Below are 23,615 nucleotides of genomic sequence, written 5' to 3'. Positions count from 1 at the left end.
GGACTGTAAAGTCCTGCTTATTTAGAAATGAATTCTCTTTGCGTATAACCATTTTTGTTTTCATAAAAAGAAAATAAATATATAGTAAATATCCCCACAGAGAGGTTACAACTAGAAAATCTATTAAGACCCTTTCCATGCCCAATAAGCACGGGACGCCTTTGCCCAGTGGCGCTATGGCCCATAGATTGCAGCAAAATACTGGACAAGGTTTTGTCCAGTATCTTCTCTGTGTGATGGGATCATGGGAAAAAGCTGTCCCATGAAGGCTGCTTCCCATGCTTTATAAGGCTGCTTCCCATGGATCTCACAGGCATTTTGCTTTGAGAGCTTTCCACTCACCCACCCTCCCTTGGGTTAGAGCAATTTTGGGTCTTAACTCTTTACTGCCCTCAACAGAGACCCCTGCTTGCTTGGCTTGCACCACAGCAAGGTTCAACATTGGGCAACTCCCATTGTACAGGTTGGGAGCAATCCAAACCCAGTGGATCCATTCCATCAACATGAGGCTTGTGGAATGATGAACTGATCTTGGGACTCAATGCCATGCTAACCCTTGCCCTGCCTGCTGCTGCTGTCAATAAAGATTTGCCCTGATTTTATCCCATCACCGTTGTATAGCTTGTTATTTTGCTGCTTTCATGGGTCACATAATGTGCCTGCCTGGGCAAATAATATTTATTATTTTGTGATGAATTCCTTAATATGATTTAATTATTTTCCAGTACAGCATAAAAGGGTTCCTAATTGTCTATAAGTATAGGCTGTCTATTTTGCCTACATCTTTTGTAATGCATAATTATCACCGTCCAAGTTTGCCAGCCACTTGAAAGTTAATTGTCAACAGTAGAAAAATTGGTTTCTTCCAATATTTTGCATTGACTATACGAACTGTCATTAACAAATTGTAGCCCAAATAGCCCTAGGCACAAACCATCTGCCTTGTCCTTATTTGAATTTATTTGGGATTACCAGCTGCTATTCAACATTTTCTTTGTTGATTGACTTTGTTGATATTTTTTCTTTTTTATTTTTAACGTTCATATCTCAACCTTAGAAAAATTGTATGCAAAGTCTAAGAGAGTCTGTGTACTGGTCCAGTAAACGCTTCCGCTGCGCCACCAGCAACAGCTATCTTTGCAGAGTATTAATTAAGTCCAGTGCAGAGATTCTTGTTGCAGTACAAGCTCCAAAGTCTCAGCAGCAAAAAAAACGACACAGGGAAGCCTGTCTTTCCAAAGACAGGTTTATTGCAGAAAGATAACAGAAACACCTCCAGAGCTTTCACACATTTTGCTTCACGTCCAGCACGCCCCCAACAGGCAAAGAAAACAAACACTCTTTATATACTGAGCAACTTAACGACTTAACGAGCTTGACTACTTAAAGTCACATTACATTGCTAATTTGCCAGCGTCTTAGGTTTCACACCCTAACACCCCCTCTCGCTGGCAATACAAAACCAAAAAATTACTTCAGACCCATTTCTTCACAAAAGTTTTCATGCCGCTGAAACCCAAGCGGTTTTGTAAAACCATCAGCTTGATTTTCATGACTGGGACAGTAATTAAATTTAACAATTCCTGCTTTTACCGTTTGACAAACATTTTGAAAGCGGATATCCAAATGTTTTGTACGACCTTTAAACTGCCCATTTTGTGCTAACTTAAGACACGGTTGATTATCACCCCATACAGTGATTGGAGTGATGGCCTTTTCATACATCTCTTGTGCCAAGCATTTGTAAAATTCTAGATCTCTACATAACTCAGATAAGGCACAGAACTCAGCTTCTGTTGACGACAAAGCAATCAGGTTCTGTTTCTTGGATCTCCACCCAATCAGAGAGTTACCAAATTTTATTACACAGCCAGACACTGATTTTCTATCCTTTAAATTTGCCCAATCACTATCTGCCCAACAAGTAATCTGTGCTTGTCCTTCCGAAGATAATTCAAGGCAAAAATCTTTGGTGTATTGTAAATATCTTAACACTCTTTGAATTCCTTTCCATGCATTTACACTAGGTTTTGAAGCTTCTCTGCTGAGTAAGTTAACAGCGTAAGCAATGTCTGGTCTACTCCATTGCGAAAGATGAAGTAAGCTTCCCAGTGCTGACTGAAAGATTTCAGCACGCTTGAATTCAGCACTATCCTTGAACTCATTGTCTTTTACAAAACCCATTTCCATTGGTGTTCTAACACCTGCACACTCCGTCATGCCAAACTTTTTCAACATTTGCAATATCTTGCCTTTTTGATTCAGTAGAAAACTGCCATTTTTGGTCCTATCTATCTGAACACCAAGATAGACCTTCACATCACCAAGATTCTTAACTTTGAAGTGTTTATTTAACTCTTTGGCTAGTTTTTTTACTTGTTCTTGTGTCTTTGAAGTATAAATCAGGTCATCTACATAAACAAGCAAAGATTCTTGAGCATCTCCTGAACCTCTGAAATATAAGCAATTGTCAGCCTTGCTCCTGCTAAAACCAATGCCTACTAAAACGTCATTCAAACACTCATTCCAATTATGAGCAGATTGCTTGAGTCCATAAATAGATTTATGTAGTTTCCATACCTGATTTGATTTACCAACTTTCAATCCTGGCGGTAGCTCCATATAGAGCTCTTCAGCCAAGTCTGAATGAAGATAAGCTGTAGAGACATCAAATTGATTCACTTTAAACCCTTTCTGAGCAGCAACTGCTAATAGTGCCCGTAGGGTTTCACTCCTTGAAGTGGGCGCATAGACTTCGGAATAATGTAACCCCTTTCTCTGCGTAAAACCTCGAGCTACAAGTCTTGCTTTGTACTCTGGTTTCCCCATCGCTGTTGTCTTTATCCTGTACACCCACCTACAACTTACTGCCTTGGCACCTTCTGGCAGTTTGGTGATGGAAAACACACCCAGTTCTTTCATAGAATTCAACTCCTTTTGCATGGCCTCACGCCACCTACTGGCCTCTTCCTGGGGTAATTGCTCAACCTCCTCAAAACTTTCAGGTTCGCAATTTGCCAAACCAGCCCAAACGCTAATAGCTTGGTACCTTTCAGGAGGTTTACCTTTGTTGGTACGCTTGGAACGCCTTGGCAGTTCCTGCGATGTTCCTTCAGTTTCCCCCTCTGACTCAGAATCACTAGTCGTCACCTGTTTGTCACTAGTAGTTGAAGAACTTTCTGATTCTGACTTTACACGTCTCTCTTGCTGTACAGGTGAACTTTTAGAGCTAGAAGATTCTGACTTTACAGACTTGGGTGAACTAGACGATTTCTCACTCTCGTCCTCAGACTTAAATTCCTCAGCCTGTTCTGGAACTAATACCTGCCCTGGGGCCTGAGTTTCATTGTTACTGTTCACCACATCAAATAGTATGTCAGGATTTCCATGAATTTTATTCCAACCATCCTGTTCACAAAATTCCGCACTTCTGCTAATTGTGATTTTCGCCTGATTGCCTTCTACATTCACAAATCTCCAACCTTTTGTGTTTGCTTGATAACCACAGAAAAACATTTCTTTAGACCTAGGATCGCCTTTCCTACGTTGTGCCCTAGGCACCAGCACATAAGCACGACATCCAAAAACTCTTAGATGATCAATTTTTGGTTTTTTCCCAAATAGCATGAAGTAAGGAGTGTTGCCTACTGTGCTATTGTACACTCTGTTAAAAGTATAATTCGCATACAGTGCAGCCTCAGCCCAAAAACGCTGTGGAAGTCCAGAATCAAACAGCAAAGCAGCAATGGCTTCCTGTAATGTTCGAAATTTTCTTTCGGCAACTGCATTCTCCTGTGGTGAATAGGGATTGGTAAGTCTATGAACTATACCTTTCCTTTTTAACCACGTCTCCAGCGTGTGGTTCACATATTCCCCACCACGATCTGATTGTATTTTACGTACTCTGGTGTCAAATTTACATTCGACTTCTTCAATCCAATCCATCAGGATGGAAGCTGCTTGTGATTTTTCTTTCAGAAAGAAAACCCAACTAGCTCTTGAAAAATCATCCACCAAAATTTGCATAAATCTCGCACCTCCAAGCGATTTGACTGGCATAGGGCCACACACGTCTGTGTGCACAAGTTCAAAGGGTTTCTTGCTTACTCTATCAGATCTAGGATAGTTACATGTCTTAACCTTAGCATGCTTACAAGCACAACAATCCAGAAAATTTGGACAGGGTTTAATGTTACACTCCTCAGCTAAATCTGGCATCTTGCTTACATACTTAAAGCATATATGAGCTAACCTTCTGTGTAGTAGATGTACACAACTTGTATGAGGAGCCTTATTTACATACTTAGCTTGCGCTTCACCTGTTGAACATCTACCTGCTGCTAACTGCTCTTCATCCAAAACAAAAAGCCCATCCTCACAGGGAATTTTAACTAGCTCCTTCCCCTGTTTCGAAATGGTGCACATATCATTTTCAAACTCAACCTTAAAACCACTTTTTACCAGGCATGACACACTCAAAAGTCCATTCTTCATTCCTGGAAGAACAAAAACAGGAAGGTTAGTTTGCAAACAGTTAACATAAATTGTGCCTTTAAGGTTCATTTCTCGTTTACTATTGTCTGCTATAGTCACAGTTTTTGCAACTGGCAATGTCTTGCAGTTCATCAAGCTGCCACTAGATGTCGCTGGAATTAAACTGTGACTTGCTCCACTGTCAATTATCCACTTCAAGGTTTGTTGGCTCCTTTTAGGACTCTGTTGTGCTGCCATTGCAGATAGTCCCTTATCAGCACCTGCTCCCCCTCTGGATCGTTGATTCTTGTAGTTTTCACGTCGTCTTCCCCTGTAGCTCCGGAAACTGGCCTTGGACTGTTGAAATTCCTGTTGCTTTTCTGGACACTTTGCTATCAAATGAAACCTGCTGCCACATCGAAAACATGACTTGCTGGCCATAGCAGACACTTGTGAGGCTTCCTTACAGCTCTGCCTGCTAGTTCCCTCACGCTGGGAATTATCTGAACATCCAACCCTTGGGGTATTTGAATTATCAATACGTTTTCGATGATGTTGATATTCTTGCTCACACAATCTACCAGTCACATAATTCATATTCAGCTGGTCCTCTGGCAAAACTTGTAAAGTTAGTACTAAGTTTTCAAACCCTGCATGCAGGCTGCTAAGCAGAGTATAAACTTTAATATTTTCAGGAAAATTCACACCTAGAGATGACAGTCGGTTGAAATACTCAGTCATCTGTGATGTGTGTTCAACCACACTATCCCCTGGCTTCAGTTTCAACTCATACAAAGCACGTATAATGTTCACCTTCTCTCCGGGCGTGGCTCTATGGTGAATTCGCCTAAGAGCTTCCCAAATTTCAAATGCAGACCTTAAATTTTCCACATGAGGTAATTGGGAATCGTCTATCGATACCATCAACATGCATCTAGCTTTAGTGTCCATTTTATCATGTTCCCTGTTCTGAGCATGTGCAGCAGCCTGTTGCTCTGCTGTGGCATCTGCTGCAACAGCCACAAACGGCTTTCGCCTCTGGACATAGTCAGCCCACACTTCTTTGGCTTCCAACCAGACTTGAGCCCTCTTAGACCACTGCACGTAATTAGCAGAGTTCAACTTTGTAAAGGGAACCTGGAAATTTTCCACTGCCATTCTTGGGGTCTGCTGCTACTCCCTCTGTGTGCCCTTGCTTCTCTTTCCCCTTGGGATTTGTTTTACTCACTTTTCAGACGCCTCCAGCCTCCTCTGAAGCCTTTCAGTTCCTTTAAGAGCTGGATTTACGACCAAGCCGGTCTTCTCTCATCCGAAAGCTGCTTTCACTTTCTCTGCACACAATACAGGTGTAGAAACGTAGCAGGATCCATAACCTAAGAGAGTCTGTGTACTGGTCCAGTAAACGCTTCCGCTGCGCCACCAGCAACAGCTATCTTTGCAGAGTATTAATTAAGTCCAGTGCAGAGATTCTTGTTGCAGTACAAGCTCCAAAGTCTCAGCAGCAAAAAAAACGACACAGGGAAGCCTGTCTTTCCAAAGACAGGTTTATTGCAGAAAGATAACAGAAACACCTCCGGAGCTTTCACACATTTTGCTTCACGTCCAGCACGCCCCCAACAGGCAAAGAAAACAAACACTCTTTATATACTGAGCAACTTAACGACTTAACGAGCTTGACTACTTAAAGTCACATTACATTGCTAATTTGCCAGCGTCTTAGGTTTCACACCCTAACAAAGTCTGCTTATAAATTATATAAACAAATGATACACAAATAAAACAAAATGATGAACCAATACATCACTAGCCTCGTACTACTTCCTGTTGTAGGGGGAAAAACAATGGTGTCCAATTCCAGGTAACCCACAGGACCAGACATCTTGCTGGCTAAGGTGTCAAGGTGAACAGATTTTCACAACCTGGTCAGAGATAACTTCACATGTCCTTCCCTGGCAATACTAACCACAATTATGCAAAACTATAGACACATTTGTTGCTGTTTCATGATAGAGGTGGGTCACCTCCTCCCATTAAGCCTTTTGATGTGATTATACAACACAATGAAAACTTATACAAAACAATGGCATATATGCAAAAATAAATAAATACATACATAAATCATTCCCTGCCTGATGGTAGAGCTGGGCCTAGGGTAGCAAACAGGTAGATTTCCAAAATTATCCCTAATACTCTTAACCATCATGACCAAAGGTGAGGGATGATGAGAGGTGTATTTCAGCAATACCTGGAGGGCCACAAGTACCCACTGCTGCTTTATAACACAGCAAAAGTAATGATGAAGAATCATTTTTCAGATCCCTTATGTAAAGACTTATGGTGACTTCATTTGAATCTGGATCATAGTATGGTGTGTGCCAAAGCATGATTGGAATTTTGAAACATGCTTCAACTTTAATCTGGTTTTAATGTGTTTTTATTTATTTTTATTTTTGCTAATCCTGGTGAATGATTCAGGATGAATAAAAAACTCCATTTCCTAGACCAGTTTGGCAGGAACAGCTTAGATTTCAGTTACATCTTAGAAGCAGCCTTTGCCTTTGATCTCAGCACCTGCTCTCTCCATTTTGTAAATGTTTAGCCTTGAGAAAGCTCCGATACAAGTTTCAGCTGAAACTTGGAGGCAAAAAGCAGAGTATGTGCTCAGGAAGATGAGGTAGTTTATTTGGCCACTTAGTGAAGCAAGTTGTTTAGACTGGGGAGATAATGTGGATTCATCAGGCCAAGTGTGTCTCAATTGGTTTGTGGAGTCAGCTGACTGTATTCAGGCTGGAAGAGCATTAGAATCAACAAGACTTATCTACTTGTTTTGCTGAAGGACCAGAATATAAGTGGCACTTAAGATAGCTCAGGAACATAGGAAGCTGCCTTATACTTAGGCCATTAGACTGCCTAGCTCATTATTGTCTATGCTGATGGGCAACAGGTCTCTGGAGTTTCAGACAGAGTTTTCTCTTGGAGGTGGTGCAAATTAAACCTGTGATGCTCCACACACAAACTATACACTCTGCCACTAAGTCATGCATGGTCTATTCCAGGAGGCTTGATTCCTGAAGACTCATGTTTAAGTTACACATACACACCCCTCACTTCACAATATTATGTTTATTGTTGTTGTTCTGACCATCATGGTCATATCAACCACAGGGGTTGCTCTGGTTTGAACATATCACACCAATCCTGGTCTGACTGTACTGGCTACCAATTAGTTTCCAGGCCCAATTCAAAGTGCTGGTTTTCACCTACAAAGCCTTAAATGGCTCAGGACCACAGTACCTCAAGGACTGCCCCTTTCCATATGAACCTACTGGGACCCTGGGATCATCTTCTAAGGTCCTTCTTCATGTGCCTCTTTCTTGAGAGGTCTGAAGGGTGGCAACACAAGAATGGGCCTTCTCTGCAGTGGCTCCCCATCTGTGGAATGCTCTCCCCAGGGAAGTTTGCTTGGCACCTTTAGGTGCCAGGCAAAAATGTTCCCTTTTAACTAGGCCTTTGATTGATTTGATTTACACCCTATGCCCTTTTAAAGTGTGTGTGTGTGTTGGGGGAATTATTGGGTTGTCATTTTTGTTTTTATTATGTATTTTGTGGTTTTATATTTTGATTTTATTCTGTGAACCATCCTGAGACCTCCGGGTATAGGGCATTATATAAAATAAATAAATAGCAGCAGCAGCAACAACAACAACAACTCTACCTTAACATATACCAGAATAATACTACTATTAATAATATAAAATATACAAAAGGTTAGAACATCTTGCAATATATTTGTAAACATGTGAGAAGAGGAAAAGGAAGAAAGTAGGTCTGGGATTAAACTATTAAAAGCCAAGGGGAAATTAAGAAGACGATGGGCTTTGTTCATAACAGTTTGAGGATTTCTGAAACACACACATTCCAAAATAGCTTGCCCTTCCTAACTTCTCCTTCTGTCGTTGGCGGGACTATGTATACTGACAAATGCAATAATTATCATGATGTAACACCCTTTGCTGGTTCCTTCACTTCCTTGACTTTAGTCTTCTGTAGCTAGGCATGAAATTTTAATCTAAACCTTTGTAAATAAAAAGAGTAGGACTGTCCTAGCCTTTCACAAGCCCAAAATGAAGTGTTTCATCATTGGCAAAAGCTGGAACTTCAGGCAACATTTACTTTCCCTCCCTCCCTCTCCCTCCACCACTGACATAAAACTACACTGCCGCTAATGTCTTTGTTGGAAGCAGGCTCTCAAACTAATTTTTAAGTGATCGCATCAAAACCCAACTTAGAAACAATTAATTTGTGGTGGATGGGCTGTCACCGACAGCCGTCAGCTGTGTCAGTCACCCGTGTTGTTAATGAGAAATTAGCATTCTTTTTTTATTTAAAACGCCCTTACAGAGTATAGTGTAGCAAAGGCTTCTTTTCTATGTGAGCTTGATGCAACAAACACTTTGCATTAGTCATGGGCACATACTCCTATATAATAAAGGAGGCTCAGGTGCTTGTTGCTTAATATTGACAGAATTTTGGCACGGAACAGGAAATCAGTGAAAGCTTTTATGAGAGTCTGAAAAGCTGCCGTCTTTTCAAGTCTCATTCAAGACATGAAGCTTACAGGAAATAAGCTAGAAGATGACAAAAGAGCAGACCAGCAGAAAGAAGAATGTGTTGGCTTGAAGCTTGATTAATGGGATCCTTCTTAGTTCTTCCCCTGTTGTATTGCAGTGGGCAGTGTACCATTACAACCTGAAACCCCCTTCTGGCTGTTTAACATGCCGTTCTATAATAACAGGAAACAAGCCATTTACAAAGGAGATGCAGGAAGGCCAATCATATCTGGCACATTTTCCCATATACTTATCCCATCAAAATGCAAAATGTTCCGCAAAAAATGAAGCATGAGCAACAAATACCATTCATTATGGCGCTGCCACCCATTCCTCTCCAGTACTTAGCTTTTATGTCTAATTACTGCCTCAACACACAGCAACCTGTACCCGAAATGGCTTTTTGAAATGATACGGCTATGTTCAACAAAGAGGTTCATCTTGCCCCGCCCCACCTTAGTTTTTAATGTATCAATTCCCCACTTGCTAAACTGACCAGCATGCTGTGGTTGCCTGCAGATGGGGGGTGGGGGGTGGGATGTGTCGGTTTGTGTGAGTGTTACAGTCAGTGCTAGAAAAACAATACCTGAAAATTCAGTGCATTGTTTTGAGGTGTCACCTCTTTTCAGCAGGAAAAGTATCTCCCATTAGCAGAAGAATAAGAAAATATCAAAAGTTGTTATACAAGAGGGATTTTATTATCAGAAAATGATCCATCAGTTTGAACATTAGAGTCTTCTGGGGCCCCTTTCAGATGTGGTCTTCTTATTTTTGCCATGAATGCGTGTTACTCCCTCGTTTCTGAAGCATTTCCATCCATCCAATGTAGTGATATGCTATCCTGTTGAAATTTTGTATGTCTGTTACAGACACATAGGTATGTACACCAAGAAGGAGGGGGAGATAAGAATTCTGCAGTTTCTAGTACTTCCAGTTATTTATTTACTTCAAGCTTTGAAAAAGAAACATCAAGTATCTTTTGTAGCCATGTTCCAGGATGGCCTCTGTGATAGAAGCATTTTAACAATGTCTAAAATCTGTTTAAGCTGTATAGCTTGGCTGCCTGACAAGCATATAAAAACTGTATACTCTGGCCCTGCCATCACTGGGTGTCAAGGGGAAAAATGTGATTGGATATTGTTATTCTGGGGGCGGAGGCATTTTCCTGTGCTTGACCTATAGTAAGAATGTGAATTTAATGAGGACCATTGTAACAGATTGAGGTAGTTAATGGATTTCTTCCCATCCTACCAGATTTTAGAACAGAACCAGTTCTGTTCTGCCTAGTTTTATGTTAAATTAGAGTTGATTGTAATGTTCCAAGTGGGATACCACAAGGGAAGCCCAGTGTCTTAAAACATCTTGTTGGATTGGTTGATAAATGCCACTGTAATTACCACAGAGACAGTAACATGGGCTCCAAAATTCTCAAAACAGCTTGGTAAGTGGCATGTCTTATTTCACAATTAACTGCAAGTGGAAGTGCCTCTGTGTCTCTAAAACTGTAAGGTGGCCATGCCCCGCTTTCATTTGCATAAATAAGATTATTGGTTTTGATACATCGTGCACCAGCAGGTGAGAACATAGGTAGGGAGGGGTTTCAAATGGATTGCCCCCAGGTGAAATATATCAGACTCTGCCAGATAGTTAGTGAGACATAGATAGATGATAGATAGATAGATAGATAGATAGATAGATAGATAGATAGATAGATATAGATAGATAGATGATAGATAGATAGATGATAGATAGATGATAGATAGATAGATAGATAGATAGATAGATAGATAGATGATAGATAGAGATGATAGATAGATAGATAGATAGATAGATGATAGATAGATAGATGATAGATAGATAGATGATAGATACAGATAGATAGATAGATAGATAGATAGATAGATGATAGATGATAGATGATAGATAGATGATAGATAGATAGGTGGTTTTCCACAGTTAACTTTTAACTATGGTATAGATCTATGTGAGCCTCAGATTCAAACACTTTCTTTCCTCTCACCAAACCTCCTCCTGCATTGCCACAATGAAATAAGAAGCTTGAACTTCCTTCGTTAGCTAATCACAGTTTATCATTATGTCCAAGCTCAGACAAACTGTGGTCAGTCACTCTTAACCTTGGTTTCTTATGAAACAAGCCAATCTTATACTAGAGCTTGTGAAGCTAGGTTGTTTCAATAAGCTGTAGTTGAAATCATAGGTCAGAGTGAGGAATCTAACACCAAAATATTGTTAACTGAAAATAGAAATAAAAGCTTCTGATCTCCTTTTTGCAGCAGTGCAAAAAGGAGTAAGGAAGAAGGGAAAGAGCACATGACCAAGGCATATGCTCATGATTCTAAACCGTAGTTTGGTGTTACAGCCAAAGCAAGCCATTACTTCCTCATATTCTTTTATGTACATTATTTTCCTTTTGATGTGTGTCTGTTTTCTTTAGGGTCCCTTTTTAACCGAAAAGGCAGAGTCCACCTATTTTTATGGCTCTAATGTTCTGAAACATACCTGTTCTCTTTACCAGTTGCTGGTTCTTTATTTAACAAAAGGAATTTCCTGTAATAAATAAGGCCTGTAAGTGTTTGTCTCAATTATTATTTTATTTTTTTTAGCCAGGAGAGTATAAGACAGTGGAACATAGGGATAAATTCTAAAAATGTGTAGGAAAGGTCCTCTTTTCTAATCTCTTTTATTCTTCCAGAAAGCAGTTTTGTCAAGCAGAAATGTAATATAGTGATTGTTGTAAGGAACATGGCCTCAAGTGTTTCCTCTCTACTCCATTAACCAGAAGGGGCAGAGGGGAGAAACGTAACAAATGTACATTTCACACTTTAAAAGTGATAGAGGACATTTACTTTTTATGTCTTCCTCTTTGTCTAAAGCCCAAGTATTCTGTCTTTTAGTTTTTGTGGGTTTTTTCTTCCTTCCCCCCACTTTTCTTTGTAATCATTATACCATGTCTCTGATGTAAGAAACTTGCCGCTCCTGGACAAATAGATTGAAGTTTCAATCTCAGGCAAAGAGGCTTTGCCACCACCACCGTGGATCAATAGAATATATGGACCTTCAAGAACCCTTTGCATGGTATCCAAACCGTTGGCGTTTTGATTTATTATTGTTATTTTTACAAAGCTCTCCTTGCAAACCTTTTATGAATGTCTGTTTAGAATCCCCTTTGGATTCTGCAGTATAAATTGGATGAACTTAACTAGTATTGTGGACTCCAATGGAAAATGGTCACGGGCTGGAGAATTACATCTGGTCTGATTTCATATTGAAATAAAACAAAATATCAAGACCTTTTTTTGTCAGCTGAGTATTTTTTTTACAGCTGAAGTAACTGTATCTAGGGATAGGGCAATTTTTCATTCAATCATTATTTTTAGGTGAATCAGCCTAATTTACACCTCCTGAAATAATACAGAAGATTGGAACATAGTTATTCATAGAGTTTGACACTTCTCTGGGTTTTACAATAGTTCTTAGCTTGGAAAATGTGACAAAATGCATAAGAATTTTGAGGATAAATTTATTTTAGAAATGTGAACACAAATACAAAATACAGATTTAAGTATAGATTTTCCTCCAAATAAGTTAACAAATGTTTTTTTTTAACTTCACAAGAGTAATGCAGAAATGTGAATAAATATATTTACAAACAAACACATGTGAAACTGACATAGATTGGAATTATCTGTCCATTCCTAACTATATGAATCACTAATGCTTAAAAATTGTGATCTGTTCCCTAAATCTGACTTTAAAATATTGTAATGAGTTTTAAATTCTTTGAGGGAGACTACAAAGTGCTCAAGCAGTCTAATTATTATTATTATTATTATTATTATTATTATTATTATTATTAAGCTGAATGCTATGGATTAGTTCATAAGATGCTGAACTAACTTTGCAACAATATTTGTGCAGTAAATGATCTTCCAGAACAGATCTTAAGAAGCATCTACTTGTTACCACATTCTGTGAAATTATGTTATTATTTCATTTAAGCTTTTATTATTTCAGCATGTGGCAACTTATTGTTGCATCACATGGAGATTACTGCACAAGACCACTTCATTATGTGGAAATTAATTTTGAAAAGCCCCCTTCAATGTAAAATTAACATTCTATATGTAATTGTTGTATGAAAATTCATTTGATGTATTATTTTATTTATTTTTGGCATTTATATCCCTCCTTTCATCAGTTGGTCTCAGGCTGAGAATGCATACATAAGTTAAAATAAGAAAAAATCAGAACCTCCAAACTGCAACTACAATAAAGTAACTAAAACCAATAATTTAAAACAATCAGGGATAGCATTGCTCAGAAGCAAAGGACTACTCTTTAAATTAAACAGCTCATAAATTAAATTAAGGCACTTACACAGTTACAGAACCTCACACTGTCTCAAGGCCTGGTCAAAAACTAATGTCACTTTTCTACCTCATAAATAGTCACATGGCTCAACCCTAAAGTTAACTCAGTTCAAATAAAAGCTGGTGAATATATGCTGCATATTTTCTGCATCTACCACAATCTGTTCCCCTGTCTGTCTTGCTCTACTGTCACTAGCTTCTAGTCTTTCCTATACCTTTTCTCATTGTCATCACATCACTACCATCAAAAAGCATAATTTTCAGGCTGTCTCAGAATATTTCACCTTAACATATCATATTCCAGCTCTGCCACAGTTTTTGATAAGCTCTAGTTCTCATATACTTGGAAGTAAGCTTCATCAAGTTCAATGAGACTTAACCCCCGGTAACCTTGTGGAGGACTGCAGCCTCAGTATGCTTATGATCTGTTAATTTCCTTATACAGCTGGTTTATATTCTATTCTGTTCCCATCAATCCTTATTTTTGGGGCTATTTGAAAAAGCAAGTCTGCCAATGGTACTATGCTTACAACATGTAAACGTATTTTTTTGTTGAGGGCATTGTGAACCCCTGAATCAAATATGGAACGTAAGATGGGGACACAACATTTTGAGGGGCTCAAGTTCGGATGTCGAGCAGGCATCTCCATTTGACTAATTATGAAGATCTATTAGGGTTAAGTTCAAAATGGAGTCTTGGTAACTGGTAACATCCCCAGTCAGCATGGGCGAGGGTCACAGATGATGAGCATGATAGTCCAGTAACATCTGGGAGCTCAAGGTTGGGAGACGTTAAGAGTTAAAAGTCATCCACATATGGTTCTGAGAGAGAGAAGCACATTGGTTCAATAACATCAACTTCTGGATCTCCAAAAACAATTTTTTTAAAAAAAAAAATCCTTTGTGGTATATTATATGAAATGCATGTGGATGGTAAATGTTATTCTCCTCACAACCTTTTCCTTTTTTAATAAAATAAAAAGATGGGGTGTTGAAAGAAAGAATTGGAACATGCTACTGCTGTTTCTTCCAGTTTGTCTCCTTCTTCCCTCTCCTTTGTCTTTTATGTACTTTTTCATTCTGGGGAAAGAAGTCTCCCAGGGCATTGACACTTTTGGATTAAAAAGCACTCGGCAAATATAGAAAGCTATAAGATCCAGAACCCTCTCACTGTAAAGTTCAGGTTCTGACTATAACTTTTGACTTGTATCCCCACTAGAGTTCCAACACAGTTCAATCTTGAGGGTACAAAGGAATAGACTCTGGGGGAAAGCTTGTGTCTCAAATTATATAGCTTAGTTTCCTTAGAGGATTTGAAGCAGGAAGAGTTGAAGACCTGGAAGATGGAATAACAAACTTAGTGGCATGATTGTGCTTTGTTAACAGCTTGTTAGTGAGCCTCACATTGAATTCACAGACAACCTATGTCTAGGATAGTGCGAAGCCTGAAGAGAACAAGCACTGGTCTTCTAAATGCATTCCGTGTAAGTAGAGTGGTGGAAGCCAGAGGCCCACTGCTGCTTTCATTCCACACCACGAAAGCTAGTGCCAGTGGCTTTATAAAGAGGTACCAAAAAAGTGTTCCAAGGAAAAGAAGGAAAAAAAGGTATTTTAAAAACACTCCTGTTAGAATGGTAAGTCACACCCTCTTGAAATGGTTTTTTTTTTTTTTTTTTGGGGGGGTAGTTGAATCATGACATGCCACACAAATTTGGAACTGAAATGGCCACAAAATGGAACCAAAATGAAAATGGAACTGAAATAGCCAGCCTCAAGTTTGCCCCCAGAGAGTGGGATGATGAAATGGGGATGGCTATTTCAGCCCACCACTACTTTGATTAAGACAATACAGAGGAATGTGTATCTCAAACTTTGCTTTTTTAAAAAGGCCCCAGAGCCAGAGCCTCGCCTTCTCTTACCGCAAAGAGAGGTGGTGGATGGGTTGGTTCCATTTTGCTCTAGGCACAGAAAGTCTAGATCCTCTCAATTTTAATACTGCAAGTTATGTGTTTTGTTTAAGTTTTATAGTATATTCCCCCTCACCTTCCTTTGTGCAACAGTGCACTAGCAGTCCTCAACATGCATCACACCAACTTTATCCAATGTTGCTGAACATCTGAAATTGCCCCCAGTCCTCTTCTACCAGAAAGATGGTTTATATTTAGTAGGCTGTCCCCTCAGAAGGAAGTGGGTTGTTAAGTCCCACTTTCAGATTCAGGAATGGTTCTGCCTCCAGCTTAGGCTTTGTATTCATCATTGTCTGTACCCAGACACCAGCACTGATCTCTGCCTCCTCTCCATGCTACTTCTCAGTTTTATGTGAGGCAGCAAGGACAGCATGGGGCCACTGACCATACACCTGCTGCTGGCCTGAGCTTCTTTGCATCCATGCAATCTGGCCAAAGCACAAAGCAGTCACAGGCCCTAATCACATCTGTGTCCCCACAATGTAATAGCTAAAAGTCACGTTAAATCTAGTGACCAGTTTCCCAAGGGAATGGTTTAGTGCATGGGTGGGGGACCTGTGGCCTTCCAGATGTTGTTCGACTACAATTTCCATCAGCCCAGGCCTATGGGCATGGATATTGGAAGCTGTGTTCTCAAAACATCTGGAGGACCACATGTTCTTGATGCCTGCTTTGGTGCTACAACATTAAACCAGCAGTGGGGACAACAATAAATGGATTGTAGCATGTAGTGGAGACGGAAAATTGTTGTTGCTGCTGCAGTCTTTGGGATATGTACCTGTGCTCATCCTTCTCATCCTTGTTCTGCTATTTGGATTAAATATGATGGAGATTGGCATACTCCGTAAGTGGTGTATAGCATCAGCCATATTGAATTAATGTTCAAGGACCATCAGACAAACAAAATCAATCTCCCACCTTGAAGCATTATATCTTATTTAATCCCTCATTTATTTTGATATTTTTCCCTTTAATGATTGCTCACCTAAAGATTGCAACATCCTAGTGCTGGTTGTTGCACATGTGAAACCTGGAATTACCCAACCTGGAGTAATTTTACCTTTCATTTCATTTTCTTTTAAACACCGGACAATTATTCACACTCTCTTTATTAAGACCATTTGTTCAGTGTGAGAGCTCACAAGGGAAGATGTCTGTTTTATGTATGCTTTTAATTAATAGTGGCTATGGACAGCAGGGAGTCAAAAAAGATTGTTTGTGATGTACTGAACAATGTACTCAATTATCATAAGTATTTGCAGAAGGCACTATGAAATCAAAAGACAGGTTACAATAAAAGAAAAAAGGGAGAATGTTTTGATAAGACATAAATCATGTGGAAGGAAAAAAAATTCTACACATTTATGCATACATGTTAAGTATGCTTACATGCCATAGATCACTGTCATAATAACTTAATTAGAACAGACAGTCACCCTATGCAGATGTTTGTTTGTTCAAGTCTATTTTTAACCTTCTTTCACCATAGATACCAGGGAGGTTGACAACATATGCACAATAACCATAAAGGTAATTATAAAGAGCATTAAAAACATAATTAAAAATAAAACAATATCAATATATATGTGATAGCTCAGTTGGTAGAGCACAATACTCCTAATCTCAACAGAATACAGCATTGCAGGAGCTTGGACTAGATGACCCTCTTGGTTTCTTCCATCTCTGGAATATTTTGGTTCTATGATTCAAGACAGAGAGTCACCTCATCAGCCTTATATAACCGACCAATAGACCTTAGCAAATCAGTTTCCCCCCAAGATAGGGTTGCTATATTTCCAGAGGTAAAAATCAGGACATTTTGCCAATTTTTGAAAATTCCCCCCAATGGTCATTTCCCTGCCTGTAAGCTCTGCAAGCTGCCCCGTCCCCTCCTGCTTGCGGGAGGGAAAGGGCAGCTCAGTGGATGGGCAGAGCAGACATGCAGGGAAGAAGCTTTCCTGGCCGTGAGCTCTGCTAGCTGCCCTGACTCTCCTGCTTGTGTGCACAAAGCTGCCCGCACGCGAACCAAAGCCAGGACCAGAGCCTGAACCTGAACAACCAGTATACACACACGCACAAAATTAAACCCTACACAAACCTGGACATTTGCTTCTAAATTTAACACACACACACCGGATGTGCATGTAGGCCCCCAAAAGAGGACATGTCTGGGATTTCCCAGATGTATGGCAACCCTACAAAAGACTTAGGCGAAAATGTGTATTTTTAAGTGGGAGGAGGAATCATATATTAATGGCACTGCACTGCACTGTAGAGGGAGGGAGTTTCATAAATCCATCCCCATCCTGAATTACCACACCAGAGGCAACATCTATCCATAGAACAAGAAGAGACTACTCTGTAATCTTAAAACCTGGGCTGTCTTATATAAGGAGCCCATGAACCTGGGGTTTGAAGTCCAGCAAAACTGGGGACTCTAGGTTGAGAAATGCTGCTATAACCATTACACCACACTGGCTCACTTGGCATTAGGTGATAGGTCAAAATAATGTTTTATTTCCTCATGCTTAGTTTTAATTCAATCTTGATTAATTATAACTGCTGATTTTTTATTCTTATTGTGGCTTATCTTTTTGCTGTCTTTGTTTTTGTTTTCTGTATAGATATCATATTGTCCTAATAATACCTATTTCTTTAATTTGTGAATTGCTTTAAGCATTTGTATCAAGGTGAGGTAAATGGATAAACATATGGAAATGCTTTCTATATGTTTTCAGTATAAATGGAGGTTACTAATGTAGCAATGTGTCCACTGACCTTGAATGTGTTCTTTTGTTTATTGCATGTCAGGATCATTGCTGAAGGTACATAGTGCCTACTAAAGAGGAAGAAAAATTGCTGGGAATCTGAATAATGAATACAAATGGGAAAGCACAGACAAAAGGAAATGAGATGGGCTACTCTCTATATAGAGAAGAACCCTTCAAACAACCCTTTGTAAGTGCAACACTGGCGTAACATTTTCCTTTAAAAAGTTCTAAACAAACCTTATTAAGAATCACAAGTTCTAGCTCTAGGCCAGGAGTAGGAAAATCCATGGCTCTCCAGATATTGCTGGACTACAGGGACCATCATTCCTGGCCATTGGTCTTGCTGTTTGGAAGTAAAGGTCCCCTGGATGGTTAAGTCCAGTCAAAGGTGCGGCGCTCAGCTCAATTTTCAGGCCAAGGGAGCCAGCGTTTGTCTGCAGAAAGCTTTCTGGGTCATGACTAAACCGCTTCTGGTGCAACGGGACACTGTGACAGAAGCCAGATGTCAGGGAATTGGAGGCAGAGAAGGGGGAGAGAATGGGGACTTACAGAGATCAGGCTCCTGTAATTAGCAGCTGTTCTTCCTCGGACGAGGAAGGTGACGAAGGGCTGTCAGGAGGCAATGAATCTGAGAGGGGGGAGCCACTTCTGGGGCCCAGCCACTTTTGTAACAGAGGAAGGAAATGGGTGGGGCTCAGGAAATGGATATACTGGGGAAAACGGAAAGCCTCTTCAGTCGAGGCAACTGACTCACCATGATGGAGACGGACCTTTTTGAGCTCTTGTATATAGCTTGAAGAAACCAATAAATCTTTGTAAATATGGCTGGATTCCTGGACTCTTATCTCTACTAGCACCCACCAATCATTCCTGACACCAGAGTACACTTACCTTCCTGCCACAGTGGTACCTATTTATCTACTCACACTGATGTGCTTTCAAACTGCAAGGTTGGCAGAAACTGGGACAGAGCAATGGGAGCTCACCTCATCACATGGATTCGAATTGCCACCCTTCTGACTGGCAAGCCCAAGAGGCTCAGTGGTTTAGACCACAGTGCCACCCGCGTTTAACCAATGTGCAGAAGCACATGTTGGTAAAAATTAAAAATTGCACAGAATTAGTCTCCCTGCAATCATATGTGTAAGCACATCAACAGCAAGTTCACCTTTGCTACAGTCTTTTGTCAATGGGCATGTGCACATAGATATCCAACGTGCAAACACACTGAAGAAACACAAAGATGTCTTTACATGCTTCTAGAGTTGTAGAAAGTATCTGAGTTAAATCAGAATTAAGTAGGAGAAAAATCAGGGACACAGTGAGTATGTGGATGAGATACAGCCACGGAATGTGGGTGGGATCTGATCATCCATCTAGAAAAACACAATGTCTGAAGCAACCTTATATTTCACGTGAATAATTTACATGGGTGTAAACTCACTTCTGAGTAAGCATGCAGCCTATAACTCTCTCTTCCTGGCGGGGTTTCATCATTAAGGAGCATAAGACAAGAGACATTTTATTTATTGTTTTGGATTTCCTCCAAGCAGAATGTATTGTTTTCATTGGGGAAGAAGAAATGAAAACTATGACTTCAGCATCCCATAAATCTTTTGTCCATTTTCTTCCTAAGATAGAAAGCATCAAGGAAAAGCAAGAAAAGAGCTGCTTGAATGTTGACATAATGAATTCAATATTGGTTATTGGTTTGTTTTTGTTTTGTTATGTATTTTGTGTTCTCATTTTGTATTTTTATATTGTGACCTGCCCTTTGATATTTTGATGAAGGGCAGTGTATATATATATATATATATATATATATATATGGAAAAAATTAACAGCCAGATTATAAATAAATATATCTATTTGCATTTCGTCCCCTTTTTTATAGATATGGGTGGATCAACCTATTTCATTCCATGTCTGTTTCACATGTATTCATTTCTAAGCCCATTGCGTTCCATTTTCTGTGGATTTTTTGTTAACATGAATGAAATTTGTGCATTTAAATTATACTTAATTTTATATGTTCTTTTCTCCTAAAACAGCTTTTTTTGGATAAGGTTTATGTGTGCGTTTATCCTCTAAAATATGCATTATGTATGCATTTTCCCATTAAAAAACATTTCAATGCATTCTAAAAAACAGAACTCCATCCTAAAATTCAGAGAAGCATATATTCTGATTGTTAACTCTTTTCTGATCCACATATGAGTCCAGGAACTGTAAATTAGGAACTTGAAAATGAGAATGAAGCAAAATTCTCTTCCATTCCTAACTGTGCAGTCACAAAGTTAGCTCACAAAGAACAGGTTGGCAGACCTTGCACTTTAATATACCATCTCTAAGTATGTCTAAGTCTGGAGAAACCCACTGACCAGACTAAGCCAGATTTTAGGCAGTGTCCCTTTGTATGCAAGAATACATTGCTCTCTCCTCGCCAGCCCAGGTGTTTGCAGGCAAAGAATCTGGAATATTGCCACTCATATGAGCTAAGGAGACGGCCTTCAGAGAATGTTCCTTTCCTGCCATTGCAGGAGCTTACAGTTTAATGCTTTAATAGGTGATTCCAAATCCTGATTTAGTTTCCTGTGACATATATTTTTATTTCAACACTGTTGACCACTCGCAAAATCCATTCTTATATATGGTACAATATGTCAATCATCTGGCAACTGTGAAAAGTTAAAGCCAAATAAATTATTGTTAGGAGATCTTATGTGGATTCCACAAAGAGGTCCATTTATGTTTCTCTGCTTTTGCATCTGGCTCCACCCACTGACATATGGCTTCCAAAAGATTGACTATGACCAAATGTGGCCCTCAGGCTGAAAAACAGGTCCCTGCCTCTGTCCCAGCCCCCTTGAACCACAGCTGCGTTTCGTTTTTCTTTCTTCCAACAGATGCTTAAAATCTCAAAGGCATATGGTGGAACTAGCTGTTTCTATAGGGAACTATTTAAATGCTGCTTTGCACTTCTTATTTGTCCGTTCTACAGGGAATAGAAGAGCAAGCAGAAAGAACAATGAACAAACACATGCACAAGGAAATTCCCTATGGAGAAAACAAATACAATTCGGTATGGAGGACTGTCATCCAGATGACAAGCAGAGACATCGCAAGCATGGGAGAATTCCTTAAGGTGAATTTGAGGTCTGTACGTAGGACGCCAGTAAGGACCTCTGTGCCAATGAACTGTCATTTAATCTTTATGCATCAGTGTCAGCACTGCTTTAATTTCAAATCTGAGTTGTACACAATGTCATTCAGCATGGAAGAGCCTTCACAAAAGAGCTGAGGGTGCTGATTCTGCTTTTTGGCTTAGGAACCTATAGATGACATAGTGAGGGAAATGGGGGGGGGGGGTGGACAAGTTGATTGCAACAGCAATATAAATGCTTAGTTGCTTTCCCACCCATGGGAGTAAATATGGGGATGGGTCAGTGCTCCTGGGATAAACACTTAAATGGGTGGTTGTTGTTACTCAAAGAAATCATGGTGGTGTACATAGATGCTTTCCCATTTCATTCTTTTTAAAAAAATAAAATAAAATTGTTTAATCATTTTTTCGATACAAACATCAACCGCAAAAGACACATACAACAAAAACCATAACAACAATAATAACACAATTTGACAATTCAGATTTGAATACACTGATATACCTATGACTACACCTTTTTAAACAATATTTTCCCACCTCTCCTCCTACTTCCCATTTCATCCTTGAAACAAGCTTGTGAGGCTCAGAGACAATGACTGGCCCAAGGGCACCAAGTGAGCTTCATGTCTGAGTGTGGATTTCAAATCCTTTCTGCTCAAAAATGTGTGTGTGTGTGTTGTAGTCGTTATGAGGTATTAATAAATAACAGCAACAAGTGAATATATTGTTTGCTTTTCAGCTATTTAAAACTTGAGTTTATACAGATAGGAGCATCTGAACAGAATTGCTGTAGATCTTAAATCACTTTTGACCCTTTCCAACTGAAATGCCAGCCCTCATCTTGCACTGAATGTAGCATTGGCAACCTAAAATCAGCTGGTGAAAGATCTGCAATACATGAAACTTGACTTCTCCATATGGTTTAGGGTTGGCATCAGGCACTCATAACTTTAGCAGGCATGTGTCAGGCAGATAATAAACAGAGTAAGTCTCTTCTGGGGTGGAATTACAGTTATGGAGCTGATATTCTGTCTGTTGGAAATATCTTAGTTGTAGGCAAGCACAGTTTGTGACATTGCACAGTAACTTTACAGGGCTTTTCTGTTAGGGCATCCTTAGAAACAGCAAAACAAAATATACCACAAAATGCAGCTTTAAAGCAAACTCCAAATTATTAAGAACAAATGAAAATTTCATCTTAAAAATTAGTATATTGCTGTGAGAAGGCAGTCACATGCTGCTTGCTGACTAAATTTGCTCAATTGTGCTATTCCAATTACTGCAGAGAGAAAGCTAATCCATTTTAATGAAATTACTTTCAGGAGCAACTTGCCTGCTTGTATTTGAACTCATTTTTTAAAAGTGGAAATTGATAAACAAAACAAACGTGGATACTTTTATAAAAAAGAGAGAGAGCAGTGAAGTCCAAGATGACTGCTATAAAGATATCAAATAGACGAACAATGTCCTCATTACCTACCACGTACTGAGCTCCAAATAACCATAATTAATAGTTGTGCAATTGCTCTCAATCATTTTGACATTTCACAATTTCAATATGAAAAGCTGACTTTCTTGAAGGATAATGCTGGTCATTGTAAATTGCAAATTAGGATGCAATCCTGAATACACCCTCTCTCTTTTTCTAAATTGAACAATATTTGCAAATCAGTACAGCTAAAATATAAAGTATGTTCTCCTTCATATTTATTTATTTTTTTAAAGATGGACATGATCTACATTTTATGCAAGCAAAACTATTCCCAAACATGGTGAGCAAATAGGCTTTTGGTCCTATGCCATGTTTTTATTTTTTTAAAAATTCAGAATTAGAACATAATTTCTATATGTCATAACAAAGAAGGGAGCTTCTATATGGCTGTTGTTATTATCATTGCATTGTTCAGCCTGCCCAAGTACATTCAGCCTTTTTACAAGAAGCAAAGCTTAATTGTAGCATCAAAATATGGCAGCATTAACCACAATCATGTATTAATTTTCCAATTTAATCCTTTTGTTAATATTATCTGTATCCATTTATCTTTCTTTCTTGGAAAAAAAATGTCAAAGCCATTCTAATCCCCCCCCCCCCCCATTCCTGCTTTGGCCCTCCATTTCAAACATACCTTCCTTTCTTTAAGATTTGAGAAACCTCTAGTGGAAACAAATGCAGAATAATACATGAATAAATCTGAGTGGACATTTAATATTGTAATGTGTAAACGTATGTGTAAATT

The 23,615-nt window shown here is 39.3% G+C and overlaps 1 long non-coding RNA gene across 3 annotated transcripts; it reads left to right on the top strand.

Moving 5' to 3' along the window:
- Window positions 1-8,168: 8,168 nt before the first annotated feature.
- LOC310677031 lies at window positions 8,169-23,086 on the top strand. Of its 3 annotated transcripts, none has more exons than XR_014510874.1 (4): window positions 8,169-8,240; window positions 16,931-16,971; window positions 18,253-18,399; window positions 21,214-21,543. It is a non-coding gene; the product is annotated as an uncharacterized lncRNA (long non-coding RNA). The 3 variants fall into 3 exon arrangements; XR_014510873.1 differs by lacking the exon at window positions 8,169-8,240 and adding an exon at window positions 22,701-23,086 and having other exon boundaries at window positions 16,838-16,971; window positions 21,214-21,368; XR_014510875.1 differs by lacking the exon at window positions 8,169-8,240 and having other exon boundaries at window positions 16,838-16,971.
- Window positions 23,087-23,615: the final 529 nt, after the last annotated feature.

Source organism: Podarcis tiliguerta (assembly GCF_965153285.1).
Source record: "Podarcis tiliguerta genome assembly, chromosome: 4".
In the NCBI taxonomy this organism is placed as follows: Eukaryota; Metazoa; Chordata; class Lepidosauria; order Squamata; family Lacertidae; genus Podarcis; species Podarcis tiliguerta.
The sequence above is the reverse complement of the archived record's forward strand: the minus strand, read 5'-3'. Positions and strand labels throughout refer to the sequence as shown.